This window comes from Nipponia nippon, unplaced genomic scaffold (assembly GCF_047370975.1).
Source record: "Nipponia nippon isolate SJK-2023a ecotype South Korea unplaced genomic scaffold, ASM4737097v1 scaffold_5, whole genome shotgun sequence".
NCBI lineage: Eukaryota > Metazoa > Chordata > Aves > Pelecaniformes > Threskiornithidae > Nipponia > Nipponia nippon.
In genome coordinates, this window is record NW_028262369.1 from 96,719,630 (window position 1) to 96,741,025 (window position 21,396).

Here is a 21,396-nt window from a genome sequence, read left to right on the forward strand (position 1 = left end):
AGCTGAGTTTTCTTTGCTTTCTAATCTTAGACCATTTTTTTCATACAAAAGCAAAAGGTGCCAGTGGCACAGCTACCTCGTGTAATGAAACACATAGATTTCTCTTCTACTTATTTTATTTCTCACATTCATCATTCATATTTAATGCCACAGGCATTTGACTTCTTAATTCCCTATATTGAATTGAAGAGGCATGCACAGCATGCACTCCACTTTAATGACTTGTAATTCTTCTTCATTGATGACATACTTTTTCACCTGAAAAACTTGTGATGCAAAGCTTCCTCTCACATCTGCAATGTAGTCAGTATCTTTAACAGGGTGGTGATGGCTGAAGAGCTGAATGCCTGGGAAGTGTAAAGCGTTAACCTTAAATGCTTCTTGGTTTGAGAGGAGAATATTGGCCTAAGGGTGTTTTTGTTGATATTTTTTTTTTTTTTTCTGTAGTTGAACCTCAGTCACCGACTTCTCTCCTGTTGGCTCTAGAACATGCCTCTTTGCTTTGTCGTTCTCCTTTTGTGATCCAAATTTCAAGTAATACATAACTCTCTCACCCTAAGTTAATTAGCATTAATCTGCTGAATCGGTTTGTCAATAATATTTTTCAACAAAAAGGTTTCACAGACTTCAGCAGGACTAGCGGATCATATGAATGACAAATTACAGTCTGATGTCGGTATTTTGATCTAAGATATGATGGACTAAGCATTACCCTGAACATAATTGTTCATTTACAAATATCTCATAGGAGTGTCACAGTTAGGGTTTGTTGTTTGTAATAGCTTAAGAGTTTGGAATAAAATATTCTATACAACTCCAAAGCATTAAGGCCATTATAAAAACATTGCACCTTTCCTGGTTTTCAAAGCACTTTAGAAACATTTACTAACCCTCATAGCCCTGGAGCTTGGGTAGTCTTATCTTTTATTGATTTCCCAAATGGGTAGACTGAGACATTGAAGAGTTATGGTTTGCTAACTGTGAACACTCTGATAGCCAAATGCAACGTCTGCAGGAAAGCAAAAATTGACACTGAATTTCTCTCTCTAACTATTACAGAGAAACCTTCTGGAGAGTTTCCCTCTGACACTTTCAGGAAAGCAGAAGAAAAGAACACAGAGAGAGATGAAGTTGCCTGGTTTTTCAAGGAGAGCATGCCTGAATGAGAACAGGAGAATGTGGAGGTGTTTTACAATTCAACTCAACTCCAGAGTAGAGGAAGAATATCTTTTCATTCAAAACTTGCTCAAGGCATGTGTCCTTCATGGAGATAAGTGGAGTGTAGATGGAGGGGAGAAACATTTTCAGAAGAAGAGAACTAGGGAGGAGAACAGGTCCAGTTTGGTTCCCCTTGTAGGCTTCAGGCTAGGCACTAGCTGATGAAAGCTGTGAAGAGTGAGTGTAGAGTGTAACGCTTCTGAACAGCGTTAAAATCTCTGCTGTCTTAGTAGTATGTTTACTGAGGTCCTCTTTCTCTCCTGGTATGAGATCCTATGAAACCATTTACAGCCTGGCAGTGACCTCTCTGTATATGGCTTCTTTGTGTTCATGGCTCCAGTACAGTAAAAGCACAGCTGTCCTGCGGTGAAAGGGCTTTATTCATTGTCAGGTGTGTAGTGAAGAGGAGGAGGAGGAGAGATGGATGTTATCCAGGTACTAGTCCTTTTCAATGTAACATCAATCTTTCAGGAAGCTCCAAAAAGTGAAAGAAGTTCTACTTCAGTGAGTACAATGATCATGAGAAAATGAAAGTTATTCTGTTGAGGAATGATGATTTAACCTTAGTCTTAGTAATAACCTTGAAGTTTTCCTTTGGAATATATCCTAAAGTATTAAAAAAAAAAAAAAATGGTACATGTTGCAAAAGTTCTTCAAACATTTCACCACAGAAGTACAAAACTTATGTCTGAGAGGGGTTTCAGAGCTCATCTAGTTCCAAGGCAGGAGCAGCTCTACCTAAAATGCACTTCGGTTGTCAGGTGTTTTTTTCTCTTGGAAATTTTCTGTTATTTCTATAACTTTCCAATAGTTCCCTTTTTTTTTTTTTTTTCCTCTTCCCCCCCCCCCCCCGAAGATCTTAATGTATTTAGTGTTCTGATTTCTTTAGTAGTTAGAAATGTCTCAGAAAGTGGTTATTAATAAATCATTAAAGGTTTGCATCTCATTTCATTTCCTTGCTGCTCTACTACTCTGTATTTTCAACCACAGTACAAAGTCATTCTGAAAATATAAAGAGGATTTTTTTTTTTTTTTACAATGGTGGCAAATCTAAATGATGAGGGCAAACCTACAGATTTTTTCTTTACCTGTAATACTCTTTATTATTCAAGCTATTTGCTTAGATAAAAGATTTCTTAGCCTGATCTTGTTTTATCTGGCATCTATGAAGAAGGAATAATCGTGCATGCAGGGTTTTACAAACTACATATCTTGAAGAGAATATGGAGTCACTTCACCAATAGGGCTTTCCTGGGAATAGGGAATAGCAAGGTTGAATATAACACTTGATAACTACAGATATTTTCAGTAGCACCAAAGGAGGTATGGGAAGTGATGAAAAAACTCATGAAAGGTAAACGGACTATAATTCATACTAAATATCTCCCCTTGTGCAGAAGCTCTTTTTAAATTACTCAGATAAATGAGCTCATTTATGGAATATTTTGTACTGCATGAACTTATATGGGCACCTGTCATGTATATATATTTTTAATACTGAACTCATATAGATGGCTTAAAGTCCCCCTTGCCCTTTAGTAAATTTAAATCTCCCACAAAGCTGCTGTACAGTAGTCATAAAGAAACATTTATGGTTCAACATAATTTCCCTTCATTTCTTTTTCTCTTTCTTTAAAAAAAAAAAAAGGCAGTTTAAAAGTAATAAAGCACTTCCTTCTGTAAATCTTTGATCTTTTTTCTTCCTAAGGGAAGATTAATTTGTAAATATGCTAATGGATTTGTATAATATGAAACCTTCATAAGAAAAACTACATTAGTTCATATGAATGAACACATCTATCTTATTCAATTTATAAACTAATGGCTGAGAGCATCAACACTGCGTTCTGCTTGGTCTCATGTCCAAAATCACCGCTTGCATTTCTAAGACAACATAGAATTTTACAAAAAAATGCGTGAAATCGGACCAATTTTGCTGCCTCAACTCTCTTTTTCCTCTAGTTGCAATAGTGAGATTTGCTGCAGTTCCAGCTAGATGAACTACCCTGCTCTGAAGAAATCCAACGTGGTGGGAGTTGCACTATGTGGACGTAAGGCACCCAGCCGCATGCCCTCCTAATGAATCCTGTTGGTTTCCAGCAAGGTTCTGAGTGTGCCAACTCGGTGATCACTCAGGCGGACATCCCCAGAAGCTGCAAGACCGAGGCTGCCGTGACAGCTAAGTGTTCGTTCAGGTTGCTTACACGAGCTGAGAAGTTGAGCCTAGCCAGCACCTCGCTGGGATAGTGATGTTGATGTTTTTCCTTCCAGCTAGACGTCTTGGAGGACTTTGGTCCCACCAGTGTCTTCGTACTTCCCCAGTCATTGTGGCTGCAGTGGGGGCAAAACTGACCTCCCTGCTCCATGGCAGGAGGGGAAGGGATGTGGGGAAGGTCTTAATGGGGGGATTCATTCCCAATGGAGGTGCAGTGAAAGGTGGTTCATTGGAACCTCCTCTTACTCTTACTTATGTCCTGGGTGCCATCAGGCATTGCAGAACACCCTCCTCATTCCATTTTACTCCCCAAGCCCACAGTTCACCTCCTTCCTTGCTCTTTCCTTGCTTTGATTTATTCTAGTGCTTAGCTGAGAAGCCAGAGAGGGCTGAGGCTTTCTTCCAGTCTTGCCTGCCAGTGAGGCTGGGCACCTCTACCACATTCCTTCTGGAGAGAGAGGGGTGGGAGTGGAGATGGAGAGGATGGGTAGAGCCTACTTTCTCCACCCTTTTCTTTCTGCCTATGTCTCTTTGCTATTTAATTTTCTCTATGCTCTTTCTCTCCTGGTTTCCCTTTGCCTTTTTCCTTTCCTGAACCAAACAGTACTAATAGAAACTTGGCACTGTATTAAATCAAGCAGATCTAAAAATCAAATTCTATGTTGATCTGGCAGGGATGTGCTGTATGACTGTATGGTCACTCTGTGGCACCCAGGAGTGCAGGGAAATGCTCTTCTTAGCCATGGGCTCATCTCTCTGCCTCTCCACAAGGAAGAAATTAATGTGTTTTGGTTTTAATTCCTTAAATATATGCCATTTCTTTTAACAAAAAGAGTGTGGGGAGGACTTAAATTGATTTTGAAGGTAGCCCTAATTTTCATCCAATTTTGTCTGCAGAATGAAGCTTAGTGCCGGAGGAGTCTAAGTGGTGACCCTGAACCTCTAAGATTTATACGGGGATTTTTCAGCATCTTAGGCCTGGTTTATTAAGGTAAGGATAGACATCTTGAACTTCAAGCCAGCATAGTCGATGAAGGACTTGTTTGATGTGCTTGTGGTTCGCAGCACCGAGGAGGCGCGTCGTTAGCGGCTTCAGCAGTGGTGTTTTCCCAAGGGCTGACAGATTTGTGTCCAGCTCCATTGCATGGCTTTCATCCTGCTAGCCATAAACAAAAGGTGTGCATTTCTTCAGGCGTGGAGCTTACCAAGACGCCTGCCTGCCGTTGTCCGACTACTTCCTTCGTTTGATGCTATCATGCTCTGGATAAGAATAGAATCGTAATGTGTACCTTAAGGCTGGGGAAGAAGGAGCACAAGGAGGCAATCCACAGCTGATTTCTAATGGGGGTGGGTGGGAAGGAAGTGTCAAACACTGCTCAGAATAGATGAATATTATAAAGGGGCCTGGAAAGATCAGAAATAAGAGAGAATCAGATCTCTCTCTTTCTTTTTTTTTTTTTTTTTTCCCCCCTCTCCAGGAAATTCTTTCCAGTGCTTCTCAATAATAGTGGGGATAGAGGGCGAGCAGAGCAAAACTGGTGGGAGAGACTTAGCGGTTGTAATAAACAGAGCTTCAGACATGAGCTTGCAATGTGATATAGTCTGTTCTCTTTTTAAAAGAAAAGACGGGGGGGGGGTGGGGGTGGCGGGAGGTTTAGGCTTTTCTCTAGCAAAGTTTTCTTCCCAACAGTCAAAAATAATAGAAAGTAGACATAGAAGAGATCTGTTAATTGATCTTGTCCATTTCTTGCCCAACACAGGGTTATTCCCTGCAGCATATTTACTAGTGCTGAGTTCAGCTTTGTTTTTAAAACCTCCGCAGTGACAATCTCCCGAGGGAAGTGGTGAAAGCCTGACTCTACAGCCTACTACATCTCCTTGTCGATCTGCTTTGCAGAGGGAAACTCTCACAACCAGGAAATATTTTCTGACGTTCAGCCTACCTCCCCCCCCCCTTTTTTTTAAATTCTGTCTTATTAATTCTATTTATGCTCTTCTGTATCATCCAAAATAGTGTCCTTCCAGGAGCACACCACGAGTTAGCTCATAACATCGAAGGGCTGCGTTCTTGAGAAAGAAGAGCTTTGCCTCATGTTAATACTCCCTCAACCAAAGTAAATGCATCATTTAACTACCTGATCCATCGCTGGCCCATAGGTGGTTGTTAAATAACCACCTTAACTGCAGGCAGACGTTTTGAGTTGGGTACCTGCATTTTCTCTGCCTCTAAAATTGAGATATTCTGCATGAAACAGATCCAAGAAATCAGTAGCATGAAGCCTTAGCATTTTTAAAATGTATTTTCTGCTCTGGATCTTTTTTCTTGCTTCACGTCATCAATAGATGCCTGTCTGCAAAGCATGTCCTTTTTCATTGCCTTTTTTCCCCCTCCTAATCTTAGCACTAGATCATGATTTGGTCAGGGTCCTATTTAAATAGTTTTGGGGTTGCCAACATGGTGTGTTCTGATATTCAGATCTCATAATCCAATTTTAAAATTAAAGAGCTTGGGGCAAAAACACTCACACAACTTGAAATGCATGTTTTTGAGCACTGAGCCAGTGTTTTCTTAAGAAAAATATACCAAATCTCCTCTTTCTCTTCCCAATTAATATAACAAATGTCACGCACAAAATCTTCCTTTTTAACTTGTGCCCCATATGAGGACAACAGACAGTGGAAATTTAAGCTGGACTATGATTTCAGGCAAGGTATCTGAATTCCAGCTGAATACAGAAAATATGCAGAATAGCAACTGATTTATAGTGCCTCATTTGCTGTCTTAACAGAATGATGTTCTCTGTATTCCCAACAATAAAAACAACTGCAAGGAAAAAAATAAGTCCTTTTTTTTTTTTTCTTTTTCTCCCCCTCCCAAGGATTTTCTCCCCTTTGCCCAAATCATTATTTTAAGTTTCTCAGTATTAAATCTAAAGGTTCATCAACTCACATCTTTACAGCTCTGTCTTTCTGTATACAGGACCCTGTCTGCCTGTTTCCTCTATTGCACTATTTTGTTTGTACTACTGTAATCATTTTGCTGGCCCAGATCTGTGTGGGTGTGCTGGCAGCTTTACAACAAAGTTACATGGGAACTGAGTTAAGGTTGAATATTTATTAGAAGAAGCCATCTGGCGTCAGGCTGTCTGTACAGGGGGGCTTATTTCTTTAGTAGTCTCTCCTTTTTCTTTCTAGCTCTTCCTCCCTCTCTCTCCGTTTCTCATTTACGCGCCGCATATATGTGAAAAGTGGAACACACATCTTGACATATTGATTTGATTCTTGATATTTATAGCAATTAACCCTGCTCGTGTGATTATCCTCATCCCTTCGTCCCATACCTCTCTCTTTCTCCCCCCCCCTCTTTCCTTGTGGCGGGGGCTGCTTGGGGCTGGTTCCCGCGGTGGCAGCCCCGCGGATGCTGCAGGGCTCCTGCCGGAGACCCTTCCCATAGGCTCTGGGCAGCTATAGCTTTGCTTAAACACCCTTCTCCTGCTCCTTCCACACTTTCCCTCCTCCAGCTCGTGAGCTCATAAAAGAGTGCTGCGCTCCGAAAACTCCCGACTCACCATATTAAACAAACTAGCCAGCAGAAGGGTGTCCGTGCTATTTCACCGTTTGTATGACATAGCCAGGCTTCAAAGTGCAGCACTAAATTGCCAAAAGATGTTTACTTTACTTGCTTAAGAGCTCCTCGTAATTCAATTGTTCTCTCTCCCGCGGTAGAAACACACATGCATCCTGAGAGCCATGCTCTTGTGAGCTCCCACTAGTTATTTACCCACGGGGTTTCCTCCGTTGTTTTTTGCAGAGTAGTGGATTTTTTTTTTTTTTTTCCAGGGACTTATGGCTCAAGGTAAATTTTTTTTTTTCTGGGGTGTTCAACTGCAAGGACCTTGAAAGATACAGCTGTCTGGCTGCCTTTTGGTTTTTTCCCCAATGATAGACATTTAGTGTTTTTTTCCAAAAGAATTTCTTTCCTTTTTTTTTTTTTTTTTTTTTAAACACACATGAAGCTGGACATCCAAAATTGATGGTCACCTTGGAAAACCTTGACCTATTTTTCCTAGCAGGCCAAGGAAGCTGATACAGTCTAGCTGGCAGCCCTTTCCCACTGTTCCTGACTTTTGTAAGTTAATATTCCGACCTCGCAGCCTTGCGTAACCTCCTTGTTCGTCGGTGTGGTGGTTTTGGTGGCGATGCCAGGTGGGAGAAGGGGAGCACTGGGCAGCAGAGATTCTTTCCACTGACAGAAACAGTGAGTCACTACTGTCCTGTGATTGTTCCCTGGCCTTTTTGCAAAATGCTGCCTGCAGGGATGAAAAGAAAGTCCATTCTCCATGACCTACGCTGGGGGTTAGCAGCCTACCGAGCTCCAGAAAAGCATAACACGTGGGCTGATTTTGAGCAGCATAAAGCAGAGAACAAGGGCTGTGAGCCATGGTATCTTGAAGGACACAAGCTGGGAGATATGGTGGCTCCCAGCTTCAGCCTCCCACTACTTTTCCAGCAACTGCTGCCCCACGATACCACTGGTCAGATGATTGTCAGCATGTTGTCTCCTCCCCCAGGTAGTGTCTCTTGGCTTGTCCTCTCTTTTGGTATGTTTAATCTGAGAAAGAAAAAATAAGGATTTTTCCATGTGGTGTGGTAGGATGGCTGAGTAAGTGTGCTGCTTGTGGGAAAGGGATGGGGAGCGGACCAAGGAGGTGGTCCAATGTGGGAGCAATGTAAGGAAGAGGAGGTTGCTGTGAGAGGTGGGTGATAAAGGAGGCTGGGAAGGGGTAGCTGCTGAGCTGACCACCTTCTTCTCTAAGTTTAAATGAAAGAGGTTGCTCATCTTAACTAGCCCACAGTTATTCTTCCATCCACAGTATGGAGAGGGGCAGGACAAGTTCTCTGGTGAGCACCAGTGATCTTAGCTCTTGGCTCTCTAGCAAAATGGGAGAGGAAGAAGGTGAATGACGTAGGCTTTGTTTTACATGCCCTCCTGCACACTGAAGCGAGCCAGCCCTGGATCTGAAGCTTACCGAGACTTTTGCTGCCAAGCAGACTGAAGAGTTGTGTTTAAGTCACTGGGCAAGAGACGTTGACTTTATTACTGCTCTATTCTGTTTGTCCTTTGGCAAGACACTTGAGTCACCTTGTCTCACTTGTAAAAGCATAATGATAATTACCTTCTCCTAGAAGTATTGCAAATTAAAGATTGCTATTGATAGTAAAATTCTCTGAGATGCTTAGAAGAAATATTGTGCCAAGGTGTATAGCTTAGTCTCCCTTGTCAGTCCTAGATGTCTGGCAGCTATGCTTTTTCACTGATACAAAATATATTTTATGCATGAAAGAACAGGCTGAACTGTTAGCTACCGGTCTGAACAAAATAGTAAAAAGGGGTTTGAATTCAGTTTTGCTTTAAAGCTTATTGCACTTATCAACTTTCCATGCTCTCTGGACAGGCAGCGTAAGTATTAATCTCCGGTGAAGTATGCCAGCGCTCGGCCCAGCTTGGCGTTACACAGACCAGACCCGATAATGCCAGAGCAAGGACGGTACCGGGGCAGCAGCTCCTGACGAGGGCGAGAAAGCAGCCGTGAGACAGGATGAGCATTCAGGATGGAGCAGGACATGGGAGAATATCGGCGCCAGATTGAGTATGTTAAGCAGTGAGTACTGTCACCAATTAAAATAACCATAAAACCCCAGACATTCCTCACTGAAATAACTCGTAACAGATCCCGAGTGCTGCGTTACCTTTCAGCAGAGCTCTGTGAGGGAGCCGTGGCCTCTGCAACGTGTGGATCTGATCTGGAAAAGGGACAGGGAAAAGCTTGTTCCTATCTCCCTTCCCATACTGCATATTGTTACTCCTTGCGATGGCCATTCTGAAGCTCTGTCCCCACCTCTAAACCCTGCGCAGCTTTTGAGGAACCCCTTTTCTGGTGTCCGCCTCCCTCTCCATTAGCAGAGATGCTCCCAGAGTATAACCCTTCTGGCTGATTTGGGGGTAACTCATGAAGCTGGCAGCTTCACCTTGCAGCTCTCTCCTCGTATTAAAATACCAAATTTGGCCCACTGTGCTCCAGGTATTGGCTGGGAACTCCTCCAGAGCAGAGGTAAGGGGAGCTAGAAATGCAAACCAAGGAAGCAGGACCACCTGAGGACCTCCCCTTTTCTCTTTGGAGAAGCCCTTTATTCTTTTGCTTAAAAAAAAAAAAATAACACTCAGAAAACCCCAGCTAATCTAATGTGTAAGCACAAGGTAAGGGAGTGTGTGTTTTAATGTGTGCCTTCAAGCTGACAAGTAGCTTGTTTTTCAGTACCAGAAGTGAGTAAATGCTGAAGATTTATCTGCTCTTATCTTTCCAGGTAGTCATTAGAAAGTTTCAGTTCAGCCTTTTTTCTGCTTGAGAATAGTGATCAAATTTACCTGTAGCCAAATTTATGATGTTAGTTTTTAAACACACAAGTGTAAAAGTGTTGGCATATATTTGAATGAAAAATACAAGTTGAATAATAATAACAAAGTAAAATACAGACTTCAAAATATGAATCCAAGGACTGTGGTTTATCTTGGAAGAGGAGATGAGTATCTGAATTGTAGTAGGAACACGTGGCCCCTGTGGTGGAGCAAGCTCGTCCTCCCAGCCCAACGGTTATTCAGAGAAAGAGCCAAGTGACACAATTTAAATAGCAGCTATGCTAAAATCCTCATTGGCTTAGTATTTTGTAAAAAGAAGATGAGGATATGACAAAAACCCATGTATTTTGAATATTTAAGTACGATATATACTGATACCAAATCCAGTGTCCATATTCTGTTCTCGTCAATATCTTTTACAGCAGTGAAACATCCTTAGGACCCTAAAATTAAACTTTTCCGATATCAGTGAGGACCTTACCGTTCAGTCATGCTGCAGGCTTGGACCACGTAACTTTTTAAAAAGTTTTTCTTTGGGGGTGTGTGTGATGTATTTTTTTTTTTTTTGAGTCTGTATTAGCTGCTTTAAAATTCAATCACTATTCACAATAGCTGCCTCTCCAACCCTTGCCCCATGGCTTCAGCGTGCACATAGCAAAAAAAGCGTTGTGTATCGAGCGTGGGCTTGTGCTACGAGTGCAGCTGCACACACGTGTGCGCACACATGTGCACACACAGGATCTGCCTGCCTTCTTGTCCTTTGTGGCTATAAACAGGGGATGCTCTCATTTGGTAGGGGGGTTTATTAGATATTTTCCAGTATTGCCAAAACAGGTGTGCTACAGATAAGATACTTGCATTAGAGGGATTTACGCTGCTTCCCCAGTTACTCAGAGAAACCCAGCTGCTTGAATCAGGCTGTGAGAGACCCAGATCCTCTGCTTATGAAATAGCATATGGTTTAAAACCCAAACTCTTCTTTCTACTGCTCATTTAGTCAAACAAAATATTTTTTATTGTTGTTTCTTGACTTTTTCCTTTCAGACACAATTCCTCTAGGCTACTGTTATTTCAACAAAAGAGACAGAGGATAGGCTCAGCTAGTTACTCTGTGGCTTTCTGGTGAGGAATTAAGAAATACTCTAACAGTTTAATAATGATAATCTCCAAATAGTTCATAATGGCATTAAGGGTAATTAATGACATTTGAACAGTAAGAGTACTTAATCCCTAGGGAAATGTGATATCCACAATTTTATTTACATCTGAAGTTGTTCCAAAGGTAAAGGAAAAAAACCCCTGTTTTTAAAATGGTTTCATACTCACATTGTTTCAGATTTTATCTTAATTTATTATAAGCAAATAAAAATAATAGAGTTTTTGCTAATAACAGAAACTGCATTCCATGTTAGATCCAGCATTAGGTTAAAAATAAAGAGGAACTCTTATATGTTTCCTGTGGGATTAAGATTTTCTGAAAATTATAAATCACCAGTGATACTGTGGTTTACAAAGAAGGATAGCTTCTTCTAAAAGACCCACATATTTACATTTAAAAAATATTTTTCATAGCCTTTAGAGTCATTAAAAGAACTTAAATAATTTTGATGATAAATGCTACGTACTGTAGCTTTTATGTTTTGGTAGCACTTTTTATTTTTTCTTCACATAGCTGACCTCGGTAAACCTTTGAAAAATGCTGTTACATCCTTTTACGTTTTCACAATTTTACAATGAGGGGAAAAATAACTCCTGTGATAGTTTTCGAGATAATACTTGAACTAGCCTGATTCAGATGTTTAGGTTTTGAAAGTCAACAGAAGGAAAAGGGTTTAGTTGACCTTGGGTTTTGAGAATAAATAGGATAACACCTGATTCAAGACAGGAAGCTTTAGCTGGAGTAAATATACAGAGCAAACCAGAGTGTGTCAATCCAGTTTAGCATTTGACTGCAGCCTCTGCTTTTTTGGTTATGCTCATGAGCCTGTTTCTACTTTTGGCTTTAACATTCCACAGAACTTCTGTAAAATCAGCAGGGACAGTGCTAATAAATTTATAATGTTGTTTTGTATTTCTGAACATAGTACCTCAGTAATTAAGTGAAATATTTATGATGAATATAAAACAATGCAAATTCATTTGTTTGCCTGAAAGCTAGCTTGTTATTTATTTAGATTTATCTTTGAATGATTCTTTAAATTGAATCACAGTATGAATGAGAGTGATATTTAAAGCAGAGAAAATTTGCTATAGTGTATTGATGCATTACACTGTATTATCTAGTGTTAAAGCTATGCAGAGGGTGATTAAAAACCCCCCAGAAAACAAAAAAACTTTGACCTAACAAACATTCTCTAGGTTTTTTTTTTCTTGTAGAAATTGCATAAGCTAAATCATTTCCCAACAGCTGAAATCTTTAATAAACCTTATGTTTTACTATAGCTAGCTGTACATATGCAAACTGGATCTTGAATTATAGGACAGGTAGGAGTAGGTTCAGCATAATGCGATCTAATTTTTGTCTTGGCTGGCTGTATTTTGCTTCATGGGCTACTACTTCCAGTAGTTGTTTGTCATTTACTATTTTCAATCCGAAGCCCTCTAACCAGTTCTAAGCCAATGAATGTAGTGACCTGTGAAAGGAAATGTCTATGCAAAGTGTCCCTGTGTTGATGATGATGAACTAAATTGTTTACTTCAGTTGGACTTTTTTTCTCCTTCCCTAAGTAAAAATTATATTCCAAAAATAACTTCCTTTACAAACGTATTATTGTTGCTCTCCTCATCTTTCTGTTTGACAGTCATCATGACTAAGGAATGGTTATCGTGATATAAAAAATGGAAAATATGATTGTTTAGTTTAAAATGTATATTTTACTGCATATTTTATTGCATCTTCCATGATAAAGTGATTCACATCCAATAATTAGAGTAGCTATAGATGGTATTTTATCTAACTCTGGACGGACCACTAATGTGCTGAAAAAATGTTGAGACTCATAGCGGGGAAGACTTCCCTAAGACTTTAGAAAACTTTAGCAGTGTATGGTATGCACATATCTTCTGTTTCTTGTTTGACCTTGGTTTGCCAAAACAACCCTGAGCAATCAAAGTTGACCAACTCTTACATGAATTTGAAAGGCACAGCTTCCTTAAGGTGCTACCTTACTGCCAAGTCTACAGCCAATACTGGGTGCTTGGTGGAAACCTGGCCGCTACTTGGAAGCTTGATTTGGTAAAGCATGTTATTCCTCAGCCATGTCATCATTTTATGTTTATTTTATAAGTACACAAATAGATTTTTAAAATAACTTCTCTGCATTACATGAAGGCATCTAGGTTGCTGTGTTCAGACTGAGAGCAGGGTTCTTAGACATTAGCAAAAGTAAAGACTGAAATTTCCACCTTATGGTGTCTTTTGTTGCCACCAAATGTGCTGCCACCAGAGCACATGTACTGTGATAGGAGCTGTGTGTGACAATGCTAACCTGCAATGCGTTCAGCCCAAGGTAGGCACCTGCAGGGCTTTGCAGTTTGGCATGCCTGTTTGTTACTTGCTTTCCAATAGCTCAAGAGGGAGAACATTAGCAAGGTGCTATGAGATACCAACTCAAAAATGTGTTGTCCTGGCCAGGAGCAGAACAAGGAGTTTTGAATGACTCTATTGACATCTTTAAGAAAGTTTTGGACACCTTTTTTTTTGTCTTTTAGACAAAAGCTTAGAACAGCTTAGAATTAGCAGAAGGTCTTCCATATTTGTTTTTATTTTGCAATGAATGTATTTTATTTTTACAACTCTCGTGCCTTAATATTGGTAATTTTGTCTATTAATATATGCATCACACACGGACTATCAATGACATAAAATATAGCCATTAACTCTAAGATTTAAAAAGGCAAATTTTCAATAAATCAACCATGCCTGCTACTAACTTTCTGGGCTCTTAGAAAACTATTTGAAACATGCTGTAAACATAGGAGAGGGCTCAGTAAGTTTAGTTGGCTTGAAATGTGCTACTGTGTTACTATAAGAATGCTGTTTGGAGCCTCTTGCTGCCACATACATTTTTTTGGAAAACAATTTTCTTTTTGGAAATGCAAATCAGGCACTATAGTTTGATGCTGTAGTAGGGCTGCGAAGTCAAAGAGTAGGCTTCCAATGATACAGAAATATTAAGCACAGAGAAAAGGAAATAGGTGCTCTGCTATACCATTTTTTACTGTAGAAACTTCACGTGTGATTATGCCTTAGAAAGTTAAAATTAAGACATGATGGGCAGTCTACATCCCTTCCCCCGTCCTTAGGTCAAAAGGTCCTGCTGGACTTTCCTTCTTTTTAGGCATTCCCGGGAAGAGGATGAAGTTGTCAACTTCAGTAAGTACAGTGAGGCTCCTCTTTTCCTTCAAACCTCGGTGGAATGAAATTTTCAACACTCCTCATTTTTTAAAATATAAAAATTTATTTCTCCTGGTGGATTCCCTATGTGGAGAGATTTAAGGAAATATATGAAACACATTCATAATGAAGAACAAGCAAACATTCCCACTCTCTCAATTACTTTTGATTAAAAAAAAAAAAAAAGGAAGGAAGAAGTATTTTTGAGCAAATCTCATATTTTTAAGGCTGCTTCAAGGCTTCAGAGCCCTGAGCTGGCAGTGCCGGAGGGGTAACGGGGTGCGCTGTGAAAGGGTATGGCAGGGGGAGTCCTGCGATTATCTCAATCCAGCTTCAGAAAGGAGGCTAAAAAAACCCTCTTTGAAGGGATATTTTGGTTAATGTTATATTTCCTGATATTCCCGGGTTATGTGTACAGTAGAGTCAAAAGAGTATTCAAAAACCTCAAAATAGAACTCAAAATACTCAAAATAGGATTCCAGTAGTACAAATAGCATTCAAATCAGAAATAGCCTGTGCTCAGCTCCCCGCCGTTCCCGTGTCGAGGCTGGCGGTGGTGGGGCCGCGATGGCAGCAAGGCTCAAGCCCACGTTGTCCACCCTTAGAGCTGTGCTGCTCCTCTGGGCTCCCCAGTCTCGCCACGGCTCACAAGTTCACCGCGGCACCCACAGCCACGGCTATGGTCAGACTTCCTAGCTGTTTTGTCAATATAAATAGTAATACTTTTACGTTGGGTCTTAGCAGACATATTAAGTTTTTGGCCTTGGCTTGCTGATGTCATTTTAGAAAAGTACTTGGAAAAGGCCCACAAGATGTTTAAAGCGCATGTATTCTGAGAAAAAAAATACTACAAATAAAGTTGTTTACACTAATGATCTGAAACACATTATAATCTCAGAAGGGTTTTTGCTATTGAACCCTGCAGTATGCTTTTAGTAGGGGATTACTAGTTCTCCCCTTCGTCCCCCAAAAAACCCAAAAAAACCAAACCCACGTTAATGTTGTTAGTAGCATAATTGCCTCAGTCCTAAGATGTGTTTCTCTGCTGTGGTTGACAGTGCTGGGGAAATAGCTGGCTAAGTGATTCTTGGATTTTAAACCACAAAAGACTGATCTTGAGTCCAATATTCACTTTTCAAACTTGGGAGGAACATGATTTTGACCTCAGAAAAGGCACAATGCCTGTACTCATTAACATCCTCATACAGGATTTTTTTCTTTAAGGGAGGCTCTATAGGAAAACCATGATGTGCCTGTAATATTGACTCCCTTTGTCTCTTTTTTTCTTGGCTTTTCAGCACTTGCAGGGCATGGTAACCTTCCAAAACAGGCTCTGGGTCTGCCCATGATAAAATACAATATATGTGGTGGACAGCAGACCCCAACTTTGCTTCAATAAATAATAATGTCTGCCTTTATAGAGATGTTAATTATTAGGAGCTTGCAGTACACAATGTAACTTTTGGTTAGGAAAAGGCAATTTACCTTGACTGGAACGTTTAATTTTTTTGGTGGTTGGTAAGCTTTAATATGCACATGTCTTTATTGGATGCTGTAAAGCTGGCAGTGAGCCCACCTGACTGCGGGGATCAGGTGGATCAACTGGGCTTTCTTGAAGCACAGGAGTATGTCCCAAACCCGCCGGGGTTTAGTAGGGAATGATTACATTTTGGGCAGGGTCTTGGGGGAACAAGAAAGAACTGGGGAAACATGCAGTATACTAAAAAAAACATTGTTATGCAAGGAGGCAGGTCCAAGTGGTGCCTTAGGAGCACACAAATGCATATTATGACAGGTTGGTAGCAGACCATAAGATATAAAACCAATACAAATGATAGCCAGACTATGTATAGGGCTAGTAGTGGAGCTATGGTAATAATGAAGAATGGTCAAGAACTAAAACCGAGAACAACTCAGAAACCAAATCTTACCTAGAAATTCCAATGCAGATATTTTCACTGTTCTTATTGGCTTTCTGAAAGCCACTTGCACTAACAGAGTTTTATCTCCATACATTTAAGTGGAGATCAGACACCATGCCAGTAGCAAAAATTTGCTTTAATTATGAAATGAAAATAATTTTTAGTAGAAATTGAAGTCGGTTTAGGTCTCAAGCCTGCAAAGAGTTTTATGCTTGTATTTAATTAGCGTTAATGTCTCTGAGTAGTCCCATGATGAATCCTATTGATGAAAATGGTGCTGCTCAACTAGGGTACAGCTAAGCATATAAATATGTCCTTGCAGGATTAAGGCTTGGTTTACAATTGTACAGATTCATTTTCACTAGAGATCTCAAAAAGAGAAGCTCGAATTCAGAGTTAAAAGTACGTTTTGCTTCCACTGTTTTATTGCTCCAGATATTAAGGAAAAAAGCTAGATGTATTAACCTGTTGCTCCCTATACTAAGCCATACACAATGCTTGCTCCTGTGCAGAAGAAAAGGTTTAAATTCCTTATCATTCTGTTGGCCTGATTTCCACCCTCTCACAGCCTATCATTCACACCAACTAAAGTATTCCCACTATCCCTCAGAGAAAAGCAAAGCCAAAGCAAATTAATCAGAGTAGCCACCTGCTTATATAGTTTAGATCATCTAATCAAAGAACAAGAGTACTACCGTGATGGAACATTCGGTTCAAATAGCAAATAAGACATATCAAATATTGAGGGGAACCGGGTCTCAGTGTTTTGAGAGACAGTAATCCCCGCTTATTAGTTGGCTTTCATAAAATGGTCAAATATTCTGAATTTTAGATCACACACTGCATTTGTTGTAACTTAATACTTTTCCCAAATAAAAACAAATGAAGGCAAGATGTTTGTCCCATTAGCAATGTATAAGGGAAAGTCTGCAAATAATTAGATATCTAGGATACATGAAACTGATAAACATTTTAAATTATTAAAAATATTAATAAGGAGCACTAAAGAGTTTTTTTTTCCAAATAAAAAATTATTTTTCTGATGAAAATGAGAAAAATTTTCTGTATCAGTGAAAAATTTGTATGTGCTGATGTTGAAAAGTCCATGAAGTAAATTTCCAGTTTATAAAATAAGTTTTATTTTCCTAGAAGAACATATATACTTGATAGATACATGCATGCACCTATTCTTATAATCACTCTCAAAATTTTGAATTACAAATTTTCTTAAAATTCAGACTATCAAAGTGACTTCTTTCACTAGGAGCACTGAGATCACAGGGACAAGGTTGAGAAGCACTGGGTGTGGCTGTGTGTCCATGTGACGTATGCACGCATTATGCCAGATTAAAAGCAGCAATTCCCTTGCCTGGTCCCCTGTCTGCCTTTGCTCAGTTATGAACACAAGAAGAGATATTAACTTGCTTACATTTAAAAATGCATTTCGGTCCGGTTTATTGATGCACAATGAATGCTGGAGAAAGTTTTATTTTAAGGGAGAAATCATCTCCACCTGCCTTTCTTCTCAACGTCTTCCCAGTAGCATTTTATTAACTACCAGTGTTGACTAATTTTAACTACTTGCTTCTCTCTCCTTTCCCCGAACAGCAGCGTGTCATCCACATCCACCGGAGTTACTCAGAATGGACCCTTTTTCAAATATTGACATACATTTAAAATGAAAGAAAAAGCTTCCTTAGTGCCTGGCCTACTTTTACACAACTGGTGAAAGCCAGTGCCGTGAAGAGGTTTGAAGAGGTCAACACCTTCTATTGGTCTTCCTGTGCTGACAATTGTCAGAGGAGACCCAGGTCTCCTCTGTGGTCAAGAAAATAATTTTCCTTACAAGACTTTAGGCCTGCCGCCATGCTTGCTGTCAAACTATGAAGGCTTCCTTGGGCTTTCATGGGATATTACTGACCTGATGCAGTCTAGGATGGTACCAGAGAAGAAATGTGTATCTCTCTATGTGCTGCAGTGAGAATTGCAGCTGAAGGAAGGAGCAATTTTATTCTTCCTCTCATGTTTTTTTTGCTAACAGGAATTTCCCATCATAGGTGAAGAATTGGCTGCGTCTTCCTCAATTGAAAGCAAAACATTAGTGGAATGAAATGCACATCTGCCAGTGATGCTCAAGGTAATGTCAAATTGCAAATATCGACAAAAGAGACCATGTCCTGTATTGGTGGGCAGGTGAAGTCACAGAGACAAAAGTCATGTCATCAGCTTTGGCGCAGATATTTAGGTGAACCTGGCTGAATGGAAGAGGTGATACTCAAGCGGTGAAGACAAATAACCTTTCCTACTATCTGTGATTGATCCATGGGATTTATTCTTATGCGGGTAGCTGATTTCATCTGTTATACTTGCTTTTATTTCCTTTCTAGTTGTTACAACAAGAGTAACATGATATCTTGGAAGCTAGAAGCATGTTAGATTTGGACTTCACTCTTTCTACTGGCTTACTTTAAAATAGTGAGTCAAGTTTAAAAGCTCTGTGCTTTTTTCTTTTAAGCCTCCAATTCAAGGTGAAAGTCTTAGCAAGCATTCTGTGCTCAAGAACAAACAAAGCATCTATATTGCTTTAAAAGAGGAAGACAGAAGAGAGAAAGAAGACCAAAAGTACATCTTGCTCTTAATGGACTACTCTGAATTATCAACATAGGCAGCATAGAATAGCATAAAGTCACCTGAAAATTGTTTGCCATAGTTGCCATTGTTTTCCATGGTTTCTACAACCATGGAAAAATCACACAATTTGTTTTTCAGTTTTTACTTCCTCAAAGTGGTAAAAATAGTACTCTCTTCATCTACTTCAGAGGGGCATTGTAAAGACAAATATATTGAGTCTTGGCAACTGCTAAGATTCTTCTGTGTGCAAATAACCATAGTGTGTCTTCAGAGGAAATTTCTGTAAAGGCCTGTGAAAAGGCTTTATCTTATCTGACTGCTCTTCTCCGATCACACTACCCATGCAATCCTACCTTTGCTGGCCACAAGGTACTTGCAGTGTTTTATTAAGTCTTTTTGTCTGCTTGACCTGTGTCCATTTGCTGGTACTTTTGTGCCAGAATTTTCTACCAAGGGCTGAGATTGATGTCTGGCAAGGGAAGGTGGATGACTTGAGGAGCAGTCCCCGGTGAGATAACATCTTTCTGAGCAGAGTGAAAATCAGGAATACCTTCTGCAGGGAAGGTGGGCTGGTTTAAGGGAAAATGTGGGGAGATGAAAAACAATCACCACTGGGTTATGAAGATAAGAACAGAAGGGGAATAAAATGCATTGAGTGGGAAGGATAAAATGTAAAATAACAGGGTCAGTACAGTTAAATCTCACAGGACCTTGTGTTTAACAGCTATATCAAAGGCTGCGTCTTCTCCAGTATGACGTGTGCTCCTTCCTTCCCTCACTTGGTATTTAGCCTTTGCTTGTGATGGTGAATTAGACAGGTCACCCCAGTGCTTTGCTCCAGCCTGTCTTGCACATAGCACGACGCCAAATTGATGGCTGCTCCTTGCTCTGTGACTCCCAGCTCCTCTTGGCTTTAGCACAGCAAGTTCCCTCTGATCTGAACGTCTTCAGCTGTTGTCCTCCTTGTAGGGGGTCCTCGTGTTTGGCAGCCGCTGCTGGATCAGGCCCATGCAACTGCTACCATAGCTCATCTTCTCCAGCTTAGCTCCGGGTTATCGGAGTCTGAAGATGAAGTCAAAGAACTTTGATCCCAACGAAGCCGCAGTGCATGTGACAAATGTATTGACAGCTGGAAGGCAGAGGGACCAGGACAGGTTTCATCAGGAAAGGGCCTGAGCAGTAGAGAAGGAAATTGTTGCACTGCTGGTTCTGAGAGAAAAGCACTCAAAAAAAAAAAAAAAAAAAGTTTTGCAGTTGATTTATATTTCTATTATAGGCTTATCCTGTTAGCTTGTTCTTAGAGAAGAGCTGTTCCCTGAGGTACGATTTATTCATTTTAGAAACTCTCCTCCCCCAAGAAACTTGCAACAGTGGAAAGAACAAATGTTGGGGCTATGTTTGAAGGAGAAATCTAGCAAAAGCGATTGAGCAGCTGTATTCAAGGCTGCATGCAATGGCTAACTCTTCTAGAGTGCAACCACTTAGTGTAAGTAGTTAAGGAATGCTTGTCCCTCAAACAGAGGGACTTCATGAGAGCCATAATGGCCATTTTAGAGGTTTCCCCAAAGCAGCATTTCTCCCAAATTCTGTTAAGGTGATGTTTTGAGAGTTGCAAAATAAAATTGGGAATGATTCTCTAACAATCAGATTTTTTTTTTTTTTTTTTTTTTTTGCATGGGGAAGATAGAAGATGGTAAGTGCAGTGGTGGGCTGGATGGGTGCAAGACACATGAAAGACAGTATAGAGCAAGAGCTTGCAGAATGCAGGAGACCTTCGCACCCATGAAGACACTGCTGCTGAGTCAGGCCTGTGATTTTGTGCACACCCAAGAAATACACATGTGCTGATAGAAAACAGATTTAAAAGGTAATCGTGAAATTGCTTTAGAGCTCTGCATGTGTTTGGAAGTTTGTGACTGGTTGTCAGTGATGTCATAACCATATTTATTATAGCTCATAAATGGATGGGTCTGACTGTTTTCCTTATTTTAATATATAAATTGCAGTTTATAATGGCAATAAAACACTCCAGGCTGTGCATTTCAGGGTGATTATTGCATTTCTCAGGTGGTTAAAGTTACTCTAACTGCCTTTCAGCTCAGATTTCAATAGTATTTGCCCAGTGTTCGGGCCATTTTTACTTGTATTTTTATGTACAAACCTCAAATTAAAGTGTTTTATTGCTTTTTAATTAAAATGTTGAAGTGTAAAGAAGGAATGGTCACAGGCAGATAGAAAGTCATGGTAGCAGGCGTTTTGATGTAAGAGGGGAATATATGAGAAGGTAGATGGGGGGAGGAGAGGTTGCAGAGCCTGCCACTGTGTTTGGGTATTTCACAGATACCCACTACTGGTTCCAGTAAACACATGGTTGAGTAGAAACATTTGTGAGCCAAAGGCGTTGGTGTCTACCTTGTAAAATCTAGAACAGAGAAATTACGGACTAAATGGCTGTGAACTCTTAATTAAGTGCTTAGCACCAATGTGCCCTCCTGGTTGAGGCTGAGATGTGTTGATGCTCCCCATGTGGTAGTTTGTGATGCCTCAGCTCATGGTGTTCCTGATTTTTAAGAGGGGAAAAAAATGCTCTGGTCTC

General features: G+C 40.2%; 1 long non-coding RNA gene across 1 annotated transcript; it reads left to right on the top strand.

The window, feature by feature from the left end:
* Positions 1-4,330: 4,330 nt before the first annotated feature.
* Positions 4,331-20,631, top strand: LOC148052396 (uncharacterized). Its single transcript, XR_015699243.1, has 4 exons — positions 4,331-4,424; positions 8,890-9,084; positions 18,227-18,306; positions 20,484-20,631. It is a non-coding gene; the product is annotated as an uncharacterized LOC148052396 (long non-coding RNA).
* The last annotated feature ends 765 nt before the right edge of the window (positions 20,632-21,396 follow it).